This window comes from Euprymna scolopes, chromosome 46, assembly GCF_053919585.1.
Source record: "Euprymna scolopes isolate OS-2025 chromosome 46, ASM5391958v1, whole genome shotgun sequence".
Taxonomy (NCBI): Eukaryota; Metazoa; Mollusca; class Cephalopoda; order Sepiida; family Sepiolidae; genus Euprymna; species Euprymna scolopes.
Window position 1 is genome coordinate 84381539 of NC_136527.1, and position 12128 is coordinate 84393666.

General features: G+C 29.8%; 1 long non-coding RNA gene across 1 annotated transcript; it reads left to right on the forward strand.

The window, feature by feature from the left end:
• Positions 1-226: 226 nt before the first annotated feature.
• LOC145271318 (uncharacterized) lies at positions 227-10305 on the forward strand. Its single transcript, XR_013865819.1, has 2 exons — positions 227-348; positions 8364-10305. It is a non-coding gene; the product is annotated as an uncharacterized LOC145271318 (long non-coding RNA).
• The last annotated feature ends 1823 nt before the right edge of the window (positions 10306-12128 follow it).

Below are 12128 nucleotides of genomic sequence, written 5' to 3' on the forward strand. Positions count from 1 at the left end.
ATTGTTTTCGTTTCATAATGTATGACTCAACAAAATAAATATTTCTGTATACTTTGTCTTCTCCTTCCCTTCCCCCCTCTCGCCTTTCTCTTATTTTTTTCTCATGTAAGTGGGCGTTAGATTTCCTCGGAAAACATGTTTATCAGCTTTTTTTCTCAGAAATTTAACAAAACGTATCATCCAATCAAATCGTTATCATGTTCTGACGTCACATTTTTTATTCCTATAAAACAAGAAAAGTCCAGCCTCGGTTCACATCCTTCGTTAATTGATATTAACAAGAAAGTTTCATAGTTTCCTGCTTGAAATTCCACATCAGCGAAAATCGTAACCTGCTTTATAAAAAATGTGAGTATAATATTATTTCAAAATATTATATATTAATTTTAATGATTGTCATTTAAACACCATATTTTTTTAGCTAATTATATTTTTTGTTATCGAATTGTTCAATTTTCAGTTTTTTTTAATGTGAGTATAATATTATTTCAAAATAATATACATTAATTTTTAATTATTGTCATTTAAGCACAATATTTTTTTTAGCTAATTATATTTTTGTAATACATAATATTATTTCAAAATAATGTATATTAATTTTTAATGATTGTCATTTAAGCGCCATATTTTTTTGCGAAAATTCCCATTGCGTCCTCAAAAGAGGTAAAAAAAAAATGCCCCAAAATGGCCAAAAATGATACTTTATTCCCCATAGCGTATTTTCCTGAAACTTGACAAAAATGTGGAGGCCATTGTTTTTAATATAAACTCAGTATGGGTGACTCTGGCAAAATATTTGTTCGCATCCCTCTGGGACTTTTAGGGCTAAAAAGATGCCTTTTTGGGCCTCTTTTTTCATATTACTCAAAAACTTAATATGTATGTCTATATAGTAGTTTTCCATGGTGCTGAATTCAAATATACATGTCTTAAGGCATGAAACTGCACCGTTTGTCCATTTTCACCGGGATTCGGCATTCCCATGAGCTCAAAAATGTCGCAAATGCCCTCAAATTACAAAAATGACACTTTTTACCTCATAACTTTTACCCTATCCATTAGATTTTTCTGAAACTTGGTTAAAATGTGAAGGCAACGTTGGCCCTTCACATTTCTCACATTCAACATTTCTTCACTATGTTTTGTGACCTCATCTCACATGCAACACCAGAGAGGGACCCCACCATGCATGCTTTTTTTCTTTGTTATTTGTATTTTTTGTAATCGAATTGTTCAATTTTCAGGGGGGTTTTTAATGTTGCAATTATAATATTCGTTCAAAATATTGATTTTTAAGAATTGCGCAAAATGTTCAGTTCTTTTGTTTCTATGTTAAACGTCAAATGATTCCCTTTTGTTTGGTGCTGATATTTCAACATGAATTCCTAACATTCTTTGATATTTTTTGCTTTCATTTTTGATAAAATATTTTCCAATTATTAATAATTCGCTCATTATTAAAGCATTTAAAAACAGTTTAATGCTGGAGAGGGTTTAAGTTCCATACATAAACTTAACATGAAATAATGTCAAATTGTTTCTCAAAGTCCCTCCCCAAACAAAAAAAAAACAAGGGAAAACAAACAAAAATTTTGAAAACGGAACTTTTTTTGTAACGTGAATATTTTACGGTCGTCTTTCATTTTAAATGTCAAAATTATTAAGGCTTTCCAAAATCTTGATATTATTTGCTTTAAAACATTTTTTATGACAATCAGAATGTTTTTTACTTGATAGAGTCGACAGATCGATTTTTTTTAATTGTTTAAGCAAAACCAACAATACTTGTCATGTCGAAAATAGTAAAATATTCAAAAATTACGAAAATTCATCAAGTAGAAAATTATTTATTGCTAAAAGTGATTTTAGTCAATGTCAAAATTTTTTCAACTCTCAAAAAATAAAATTACAATAAAGACTTTAATTATTCGGGGTTTCTACAAACGAATACAACATTTAAAAATAGTGTAGAGAAATAGTTTTATGATGTGAACAATTTTTGGTGGTCCACAGGTAATCTTTTTTACAATATAAAAATCTGAACAAATCTTTAGAATGTACGTAATTGTCACTGCATGAAAATGTCATATTCCAAAAATTACGTAAATCGATCAAGTAGTTTTTTTTTTATTTAAGGAAATAAAATATTATGAGACATTTTATCGAAGAAAAACTTCCCATTATCTTGTTTTTGAATGATACACTGCTAGCGACACCTATTGGCAATGTTTGGAATATAAGATCAGTAAGAGGCAGACAATCGACTTTCTACGCTGTAGAAAGAAAACTTGGAAAATTAATACATTTATAAGTTTTTGAGGATGTTGAAAAAGAAAAATAACGTTTAAAATTCCAGCAAACGAGTAGTTTCCAAGATATGAAGAATTTTGCGCAAATTGAGCACCCACACGTTGACGCTCCTTCAACAAAAATTCGGCAAATGTGTATTTCAGCGGCTTAAATTCAAGTTTTACATTAGTGGCCATAAAGGGTGTGATCGTTATACGTTAAATTATTATATAGAAAAGTGATACCCCGCTTTCTCTGAACTAACATTTTTTCATATCATGGAAACTAATCGTTTGCTGGAATTTTAAACGTTATTTTCGTTTCCAACATCCTCAAAAACTTATAAATGTCTTAATTTTCCAAGTTTTCTTTCTTATAGTGTGGAAAGTCGATTGTCTGCCCCCTTGCCGATCTTATATTCCCAACATTCCCAACAGGTGTCGCTAGCAGTGTATCATTCAAAAACAAGATAATGGGAAGTTTTTCTTCGATAAGATGTCTCATAATATTCGATTTTCTTAAATAAAAAAAACTACTTGATCGATTTACGTGATTTTTGGAATATGACATTTTCATGCAGTGACAATTACGTACATTATAAAGATTTTTTTTCAGATTTTTATAGTAAAAAAGATTACTACTGGACCATTTATAGACTTGCATCCATTTTTTTTTCAAAAGTGGGGATCACTTTCCTATATAAATTAATAATTTTGACATTTAAAATGTAAGACGAGTGTAAAATATTCAAAAAATTACACGTAAAATGAACACCCACTTTATGGCCACCTAGTGATTTTGTTGTTGTTGTTTGTTTTTTTGTTTTTTTTTTTGGAGTTGTCTTTGGGAGATTTATATAAAAAGGTGATCCTCACTTTTTAAAAACGTAATTTTTTTCATATCATGAAAGTTATTTCTCTGCGACATTTTAACCGTTATATTCGTTTTTAGCATCCCTGAAAACCTGGAAAGTTTTTTTTTTGAGGTGTAAAGAATCATGATATTGACCATAATTTTTACAAAATATTGAGTGATATAGCATTTTCCTCAGATGTGAACACCTTGAGCATTGCGAATACAGGGAACGCACTTATCTCCCTTTCCGATACTGTAATGGCTGGCGTTTCATATTTGCCGATAGCGATATATATTTTATTTTCTAAAAACACAATAGCAGTTGTTGTACTAGATGAATTTTCGTAACTTTTGGATATATTACTATTTTCGACATGACAAGTATGTAATTATTGTTGTGTTTCGATTAAAACCACATTTAAAAAATCGATTTCTTAACAATCAGCTTTTGTTTACGTTAAAAATAATTTAGAAAATAAAAACGAAAAATTTGATGATCTTCAAATGTTTTAATCGATAAAAATCTGAATAATTAAAAAGAAAATTATCAAAATTGCCCCTCAATATTTGTATGCTAGATTGAAACCTTCTAATCAAATTAAGATTCTACATTTTTAGGCGGTTACGTGTCAAAATCCTTAAAGACGAGAAGAAAAAAATTAAGAGGAAGAATAATTTTTTAATTTAGAAATTAAATGTAAAATGATCACGGATTTTCGGGCCATTGTCGTTTTAAGTCAGTAAAAATGGTGTACTTATCACCGACTTTAAATTCTAAACCAATAGTTTGTTTTTCTTTCTGCTATTTTTACTAATGTTGTGCATTTTAAGAGGGGGGGTGTCTACTGTTTTACAACCTTGTCACCCAGATTAGGGTTTGTGGATAATTTGTCTAATTGGTTAAAAACTGTGAAACGGCCGGGAAATAGGAGATCAGTTTACATTAACTTTGTATACGAAATTGATCCCCCACTTTAAATTCTCAAAATTTTAAAAAACTTTGTGTTTTAACAAAAAAGTTACGCACCTGAAATGCACATTTACCTACTTAGACTAAATGTGAGTTAATCAAAGCTTGTTATTTCTAAGGTCTTTTTATTCTTGTGCTCAAATATATACACAGGGTGGAACGATAAAAGCGAAAAACGACACTACAGCTTTATTTGAAAAAGTCAGGTGACTTTGTTATGTAAGTACCTATTTACTATGCCTCCCCACGGGACAGAGTTAGACACCAGGGTCGTTTTTTAAAGTGGAGAAAAGGTACAAAAATAAAAATTGTCTCAGTCGTGAAGGATTTCTCCTCCACCGAAAGAGAACAAGAAATGGAAGTGCAGCATCTGAAGAACAGATACTGCACTTTGATCTTGACCAAATGTAGTAGAGCTGATAATGATTCAATGTAGCCGCCTTCAGCCTCAATCTCCATCTCGATACAGGTCCGGAGCTGGGAGCATGCCTTTTCAACAAGCGCCGACCGGAATACTCGGCGGATGGCAGCGACCAGGCTCCCTGTGGTGTTGTGGGAGGTCATGTTGGTGATGTTCTCGACGTAGTGGTAGTTCAGCGGACTAAGGTCGGGGGAAGAGGGGGGCGGGGCAGTGAGAGACGGGTGCAAAGTCGTATCACTCCTTCTGAAGCCAAGCCTTTTTATAGTGAAAATATTTGTAAATAATTCACTTTTTATAGGCACCGCCAAAAAATGGCCGCAAAATCAAGTTGTTGTTGTTTTTTAAAACTAAATTACATTTATTAAAATCCATTATTTCTGAGTAACTTTTTTTTCTAGAAAGATAAAACCCTGAATTTTATCATATAGAAAACAGAATAATGTAAATCTTTTTCTACTATTTTTAATTAAATTTTAAATGTTAAATTTTCCCAAAAAGTTAACAATTGACATTTTTTGTCTTGCACAAAAAACGTATTTAAATATTTAAAAAAAAGGGTTTTTGAAATAATTAATTTATTTATTTATTGTCTAACTAAGATTTAGGATGATTTTCTAAGAGAATATGCAAAAATATTATAATATAAGTACCTGAATTTCAAATAATTCCACTTATTCATATAGGTAACCAGATATTTCGCATCGACGTAGAGTTCAGATCGACTCTGTTTAGGTTTTCGTTTGATAATAAGAAAACTATGGAAGACCAAACAGGCCAAAAAAACTTATTTTTCAGTGACGAAAATTTCAATGTATTATTAAGCTGAGGCTGGCCAGATGGGTGACCATTTGTATGAGTTTGGTTTTTAATGTGTATGTGTGTGGGGGACAGGCTCCACAAAATGGGGGGGGGGAATTTAAAGCAGAATAAAAAAAATTATTTCAGCGCGTTTGGTCCACCGTAGTCGAAAGGCGGCAAACGTTTTCAAACGGGATCGAAAAAAATGATGCTATTTTTAACACAAAGGGCACAATATTTATCTAATTTTTTTTGTATCGATTATTCAAAGCATGCCCTGTTTAATAATGGTCATGCATTATTCGGCTCGCTAAAAAAAATTGTTAATTTATTTATCAAAAATTTTAAAATGGCTTTTTTCGTATAAATATTAAAAAAATTTTTTTTTTGTTTTGCTTAACTTAAATTAATTATTTTACTTAACATATTCACCGAATTTCACACTTCAAAACTCAAAAGCGGGATAATTAAACACAATCGAAGTTCTGATATTCAGACGTCAAAATAAGGTATTCAAACAATTTTTTTGTTAAATCTATAATTCTGTCCGTTACAACAACACAATATGTTTTGTTCAGTTTCAGATGATTATTTTAAGCATATTTGTTCCCACTTCAAAACAAGGGGGTGTTTTGTAAGCAAAAATGTATATATATATATATATATATATATATATATATATATATATATATATATATATATATATATATATATATATATAAATATCGTTTATGAAAAATAAGTACACTGTTGTAAAGTTCATTCTTCTCCTAACAATCGCTGAGAATTTCGTATTGATTTTTGGTAGATTTTTAAAAAGACGGTCCGTCAAAAAGTACTGACCTGCTCCCCCCCCAGTTTTGGCGGTGCCTAACTTTTTAAATAGTTTTTTTAATAACACAAATTTATATATATATAAATATTTATTTATATTAAACTGTTGAAACAGTCATGTCAACATGACCTTAATACCACTCTCTCTTTTGCTTTGGCTTTCGTTTATGCAAATATTGCCTTTCATTCTATCTCTCCCCCTTACCCTGTCTCTCCTGCTCTCTCTCTCTTTTTCTCTCTCTCTCTTTTATGCTTACTCTCTCTCTCTCTCTCTGTCTTTCTCTCCCTTTCGTCTTTTTATTTGCCTCTCTGCCCCTCCGTCTTTGTCTCACTCCTTCCCCCTTCACCTATTCCTGTTTCTCCTCCCTTCTCTTTAAGTAACGAAATAGCCACGTCATATAAACGATCATCCAATCAAATTGCTTCAAATTATCACGTGTCTCATCTTTTTTTTTCTGACACTATTAACTGAACTGTTGCAAAGAAATTGTTTCAAAAACAATCCACGAACATCTTAAATTTATTTAAAAAAAATCTAAGTAAATTCTTTCAAAATATTACATTTTTTTTAGATGAAAAATTGATTGAAATATTTTTCATCGACGACAAATTATTTTTTGTTCATTTTAATTCTATTTATTTTTAGATGAAAAAAAGTAGAAATATTATAAACCCCCCCTTTTTAATGTTTGTCTGAATTTTTTTTCCCGATTTAAAGCGTTTGCTTAAAATAGAGATTTTATCTTTTTAAGGCGATTACGTGTCCGATTCATGAATTGTTTTGGATTTATTAAAGTTTAAATGCAGTTTAAATCTCTTTTTTATGGAAATGTCGGTTGCAAATGTTTCTTTGAAAAAAAAAAATGTTAAAAAATAGTAAATCAGTTTTTGTTAAAAAATAGTAAAACAGTTTTATTGAGAAGTTAAAAATTTTTTTTAAATTGTTTTAACAAACAAAAAAATATATAAAAAATTTTATTTTAAGTTTTCATGAAAAAACTAAAAAAATTTTTTTCCTATACAATTGACGATTTTTATGAAAATATTTTTACATATTTTCTTTAAAAAAATATATTAAAAAATTCTGTGGCATCCCCCAAAAAAACTTTACTGAAAAAAAAGTTGTGGAGAAAAGAAATTATAACCTTTCACGTGGGGGTTCACTTTTCAATTATAACGTAGTACTAAATTGAACACGGACTTTGTGGCCACAATAGATAAATAGATGCGAGAGGGAAATTAAATTGCGTCTGTTGCAACGATCGGCTCAAACCGATGATTGACGGGAATTCCCGAGAATCCGGGTCAAATTATGCAAGAGTACCAAATATTTAAATATTGACTTTTTTTGTTTTTAATCTTTCCATTCGATAAAAATAATCGGCAAAAAAAATTTAACTAAAAACCATGGGGGGGGATAAGCAGCTGTATATATTTACAGGAGGAAAGTGTAGTATCGGTTTTTGATACTACACTTGATCTTTTTTTTTGCCATTGGTGAGAGAAAAAGAAATCCTTCTAGACTGAGGTAATTTAATTTTTTAGTTGTCCCAGTGCAGATTGCCTTTTTAAAATCGTCTTTGTGTCTATCTCTGCCCTCGTGGGGAGGCAAGTAAACAGAGGAAAAATACGAAATAAAAAAAGGGATTAGCGACCCTCCTTTTTTTTCTTTTTTTTTTCGTTGATATTGTTCCTTTTTTTACTTGTGTCCTCAAAACAATGATTAACTTTTACTCTATCTATCTCTCTCTCATATATATATATATATATATATATATATATATATATATATATTCTAAGATATATAATAGTTCTGGAAATGTGTTATGTAAGAAAACAGGAAAAGCACAAACTAAAAAAGGGATTAGTGACCCCCTTTTATAGTTAATAAACTTACATTATATATATATATATATATATATATATATATATATATATATATATATATATATATAACTAAATGTGAGTTTACCTATATTGCTTCCTGTAAGGCTTATTTCTATATAGATATACATTAGTTCTGGGAATTTGTTATGTTAGAAAATTCTTTTGAGGATTCTAATTTTATATATATATATATATATATATATATATATATATATATATATATATTTTTGTGTGTGTGTAACTATATAATGTCTAAAATGATGTTTAAGTGTGAAATCTAATGCATTTTCTATTTTGTTTAAATTTCAGTTTGACAATGGCTTCCAATAAATTCGAGCAACTTTACCAATGTGTCGCCTGCGAACAACAACTAAACCGACTATCGAAATGCTTGCCCTGTTTGCATAGCGTATGTCGGTTATGTTTTGGAAAAACTTTGGATGAAACGAACACAAACTGCACTTGTCCGAAGTGTCATGCGCAGTTTGTGGATTGGAAAGACTTTGGTGTCTCCCCGATTATCGCGAAGGATTTGATGCTACAAGAATTCAAATCTTCATTCGAGTTCAAATGTGATTGGTGTTCGGAGGATGGCATTTCATCCGTGGCAAAATTTTGGTGCGGAGAATGCCGAAAGCACTTGTGTAACACTTGCATCCGAAGCCACAAAAGATTGTTAAATACCCACATTTCCAAAGATTTGGATGCGATGCGAAGATCGGATGCAATTGCGTTGGTGATGAAGATGCAGAACACTTGCGATCTTCACAAGAAAGAGTTGGAGATGTTTTGCGAAGGATGCTGCAATTGTTACTGCGACAAATGTTATGCTACGCATGTAAATGACCCGATGACCCCATGCACGAATGTGACCCCGTTAAGGGTCCGCGATGAAATTGTCAAACGCAAGGAGCAGTTCCCCACCCTCGAGCAAAAAATGACGTCATTTGAAGAAGAAGTGAATGAATCAACGGAAAATCTTTTTCGATTTGTTGAAGAATTCAAATCGGACTGCGCGATAAAACGTGTGCAAATCTGGTCGGAATACGAATCGATTTGTGAAAAAGCGAAACGTGACGCTTTGCGATTGACTGAACAAATCGATGACAAAATGCAAGAAATTTTGGCGAAATGTCATCGAACGAAGCGACAAAACGATGAAATTCTCCAAGAAATTTCCACATGGCAACTGAATTTTGATCATTTGATCAGCAAACATCTTGAAGATTGCGAAGCTTTCCGTGGAATGCAAATGTTGGAAAAACAATGTCCAGTTTTTCGACATGATTTGCCATCGACGGAGACGAAATATGAAATTTTTGTCGAATTTCCTGATTATTGGCGCGAAAAAAACATCGATTGTTCTTTGCGAAACGAAAATGACGCATTCGTCACGTTTGAAAATGTTGCAAGGAAAATCCAAAAAATCCGCAAAGAAAAGCGAATCGATTTGCCAGAAGCAAAATATGGTCGATTTATACGTTCGATTTTCGTCGACGAAAAAGATGAAAATATTTTTGTTTGCGATCAAAACAATAAATCGCTGATTGAAATAAAAAAAAATGGTGAAATAAAAACTGAATTCCAATTTTTTTCTGTCACAAACGACGAATCATTCAAACCTTCTGACTTTTGTTTTCTTTCGAAAGAAAACATTTTTGTCGTTTGTGGTTTCGATGGAAACAAAAATTTATTGTTTTTAAAAAGAAAAAAACATTTTCCATTTTTTGAATTGAAAATTTTTTTTGAAACGAAAACAAATTTTGTTTCTTTGTTTGAAAAAAACGAACAAATTTTTGTTTTGGATGAAAAATTTCAAATCCATTTTTTTACAAAAAATTGTAAAAAATTAAAAGTTTTTAAAATTGAAACAAATTTTTATCCAAATTATTTTTTTTCCCGCATTCGTTTTGATTTTTTTAATGAAAAAATTTGGTTTTCAAATTTATTTCATGACGAATTAATTCGTTTTGATTTAAATTTTAAAAAAATTAATTCGATGAAAAAAGAAAAATATTTTTTTGATTTTAATTTCAACAAATTAGGAAAAATATTTTTTTGTGATAAAAATGAAATTTTTTGTTTTCCGAAACAAAATTTGTTTAAATTTGAAGAAAAACAAAAATATTATTTTTCTCCTTCAATTTTTGTTTTTAAAAACAAAATTTTTGTTTCAGTCGAAAAAAATGGAAAAATTGGAATCGAAATTTTTAAAATTTTTTATTGAAAAATAAAAAAAAATTAAAAATAATTTTTTATTTTTGTTTTTTCTTTCTCGTGTGTGTCTGTGTTTCTCGTCTATTCGTAACTTTGATAAAATTTTGTTTTTATTAAAAATTATTTGAAAATTCGTAAATTTTTTTTAACAAATTGTTTTTATTGTTTATTTTTGTGGTTATCTTTACGATTAGTGTTTCCAATTCACTTCCGGTTGTTTCTTCGTTTTTAGTCGAAATTTTTTTTTGTTTATAAAATTGTTAGGTGAAAGTATAGAATTGTTTTTTTTGTCTAACATTTTTTCTTTGTTGTTTTTTATATATTCTTTTTATTTATTGTTGCCCCCCCCAACAAAAACAAGGTGGCCATAAAGTGGGTGCTCATTTTACGTTCAATTATTAATAAAAAAAAATAATTGAAAATTGTTTTTTATTTGTGGTTATCTTTACGATTAGTGTTTCCAATTTACTTCCGGTTGTTTCCTTCGTTTTTAGTGGATTTTTTTGTTTGTTTATTAAATTGTTAGGTGAAAGTATAGAATTGTTATTTGTTTGTCTCTAATATTTTTTATTTGATGTGTGTTTTTATAGTTTATTTTTAATGTGTGTTTATTTAGTTTGCGTGTGTGTGTGTGTGTTAGATTTGAAATATTTTGGAGCTAATAAACAAAACAAAAAAATTCGTACTAGTGCAGTAGTGCACTTATTGCTCCGTGCTTAAATATTAACGTTATTATTTAAAAAGCCATTCTTAACATGGGGAGGGGACGGTGTTTTGTACCTATTCTGTACTTTAACCTTACAATTGAATAAAAAAACATATCACAAAACTTTAATTAAACTTGGAAATACGATTTTAAAAATAGAACCAAAAAATCAATAATTCTGAAATTTATCGTCAAACACGTGAATAAACATATTTTATTATTTTGTGTGTGAAATAAAAGCGTTTTACAGTGGGGGATCATTTTTCTATATTAATTTAACGTAAAATAAGCACCCATTTAATGGCCACTTTTTTGGTGGGTGGGGGTTTGCTCAACATAAAATGAACACAATACAACATGAATTTATTAAACTTTTCCGCAAATAAATTTTCCGTATATGAAGCAATGTAATTCTTTATGTTATAAGTGGTGGCCATTGTTGTACGCGCAAGCGCACATATATGCGAAAAAGTATCTTTTTAGTATCGTGAAAACTAGTTGCCAGACCCAATTTTAAATGCGATATTCGTTTTCAGCACAACAGAAAACCCCAAGAAAATAAATTTTTAAAGGTATGTTTTGTGTTGGTCTACCAGGCCATAATAGTTTAATCTCCATAAAAAGATGGACATAAAGTAGGTGCTCATTTTACTTTAAATTAATAAAGAAAAGTGATCCCTCACTTTTATAATTATTTTTTTCACATCTTAGAAACTTGTTGTTTCCTGGAATTTTAAACATTAATTTTAAATTGTAATTTTTTAAACGACAACATTAGACATAACGCTGTCACCTTTTGGAGTCTCCATAATCGTTCAAAACTAGAAAATGAATAAAAAAAAAAATATGGATTGATTTTTATAATTTTTTTTTAAATTTTGTAATTTTTTAGCTATTACTGAGACTTCAAAGACACGACTCACACATGTCTGCTAATTTCTAGTTGTTTTTTCGAACCGAATAAACACTTCAAAATGAGTTAAAAACCCAAAATCTTATCCAGGTAAGCAAAAGATTTATTTACATTGCCTTTGGTAACATTCTTTCATAATTGTTTTTATAACACAATTTCCTTCTTGTCAATTGTAAAAAAATGCACAACAAATTAATTACGGTATCTTTTAATACTAAATTGTTAGGTGAAAGTATAG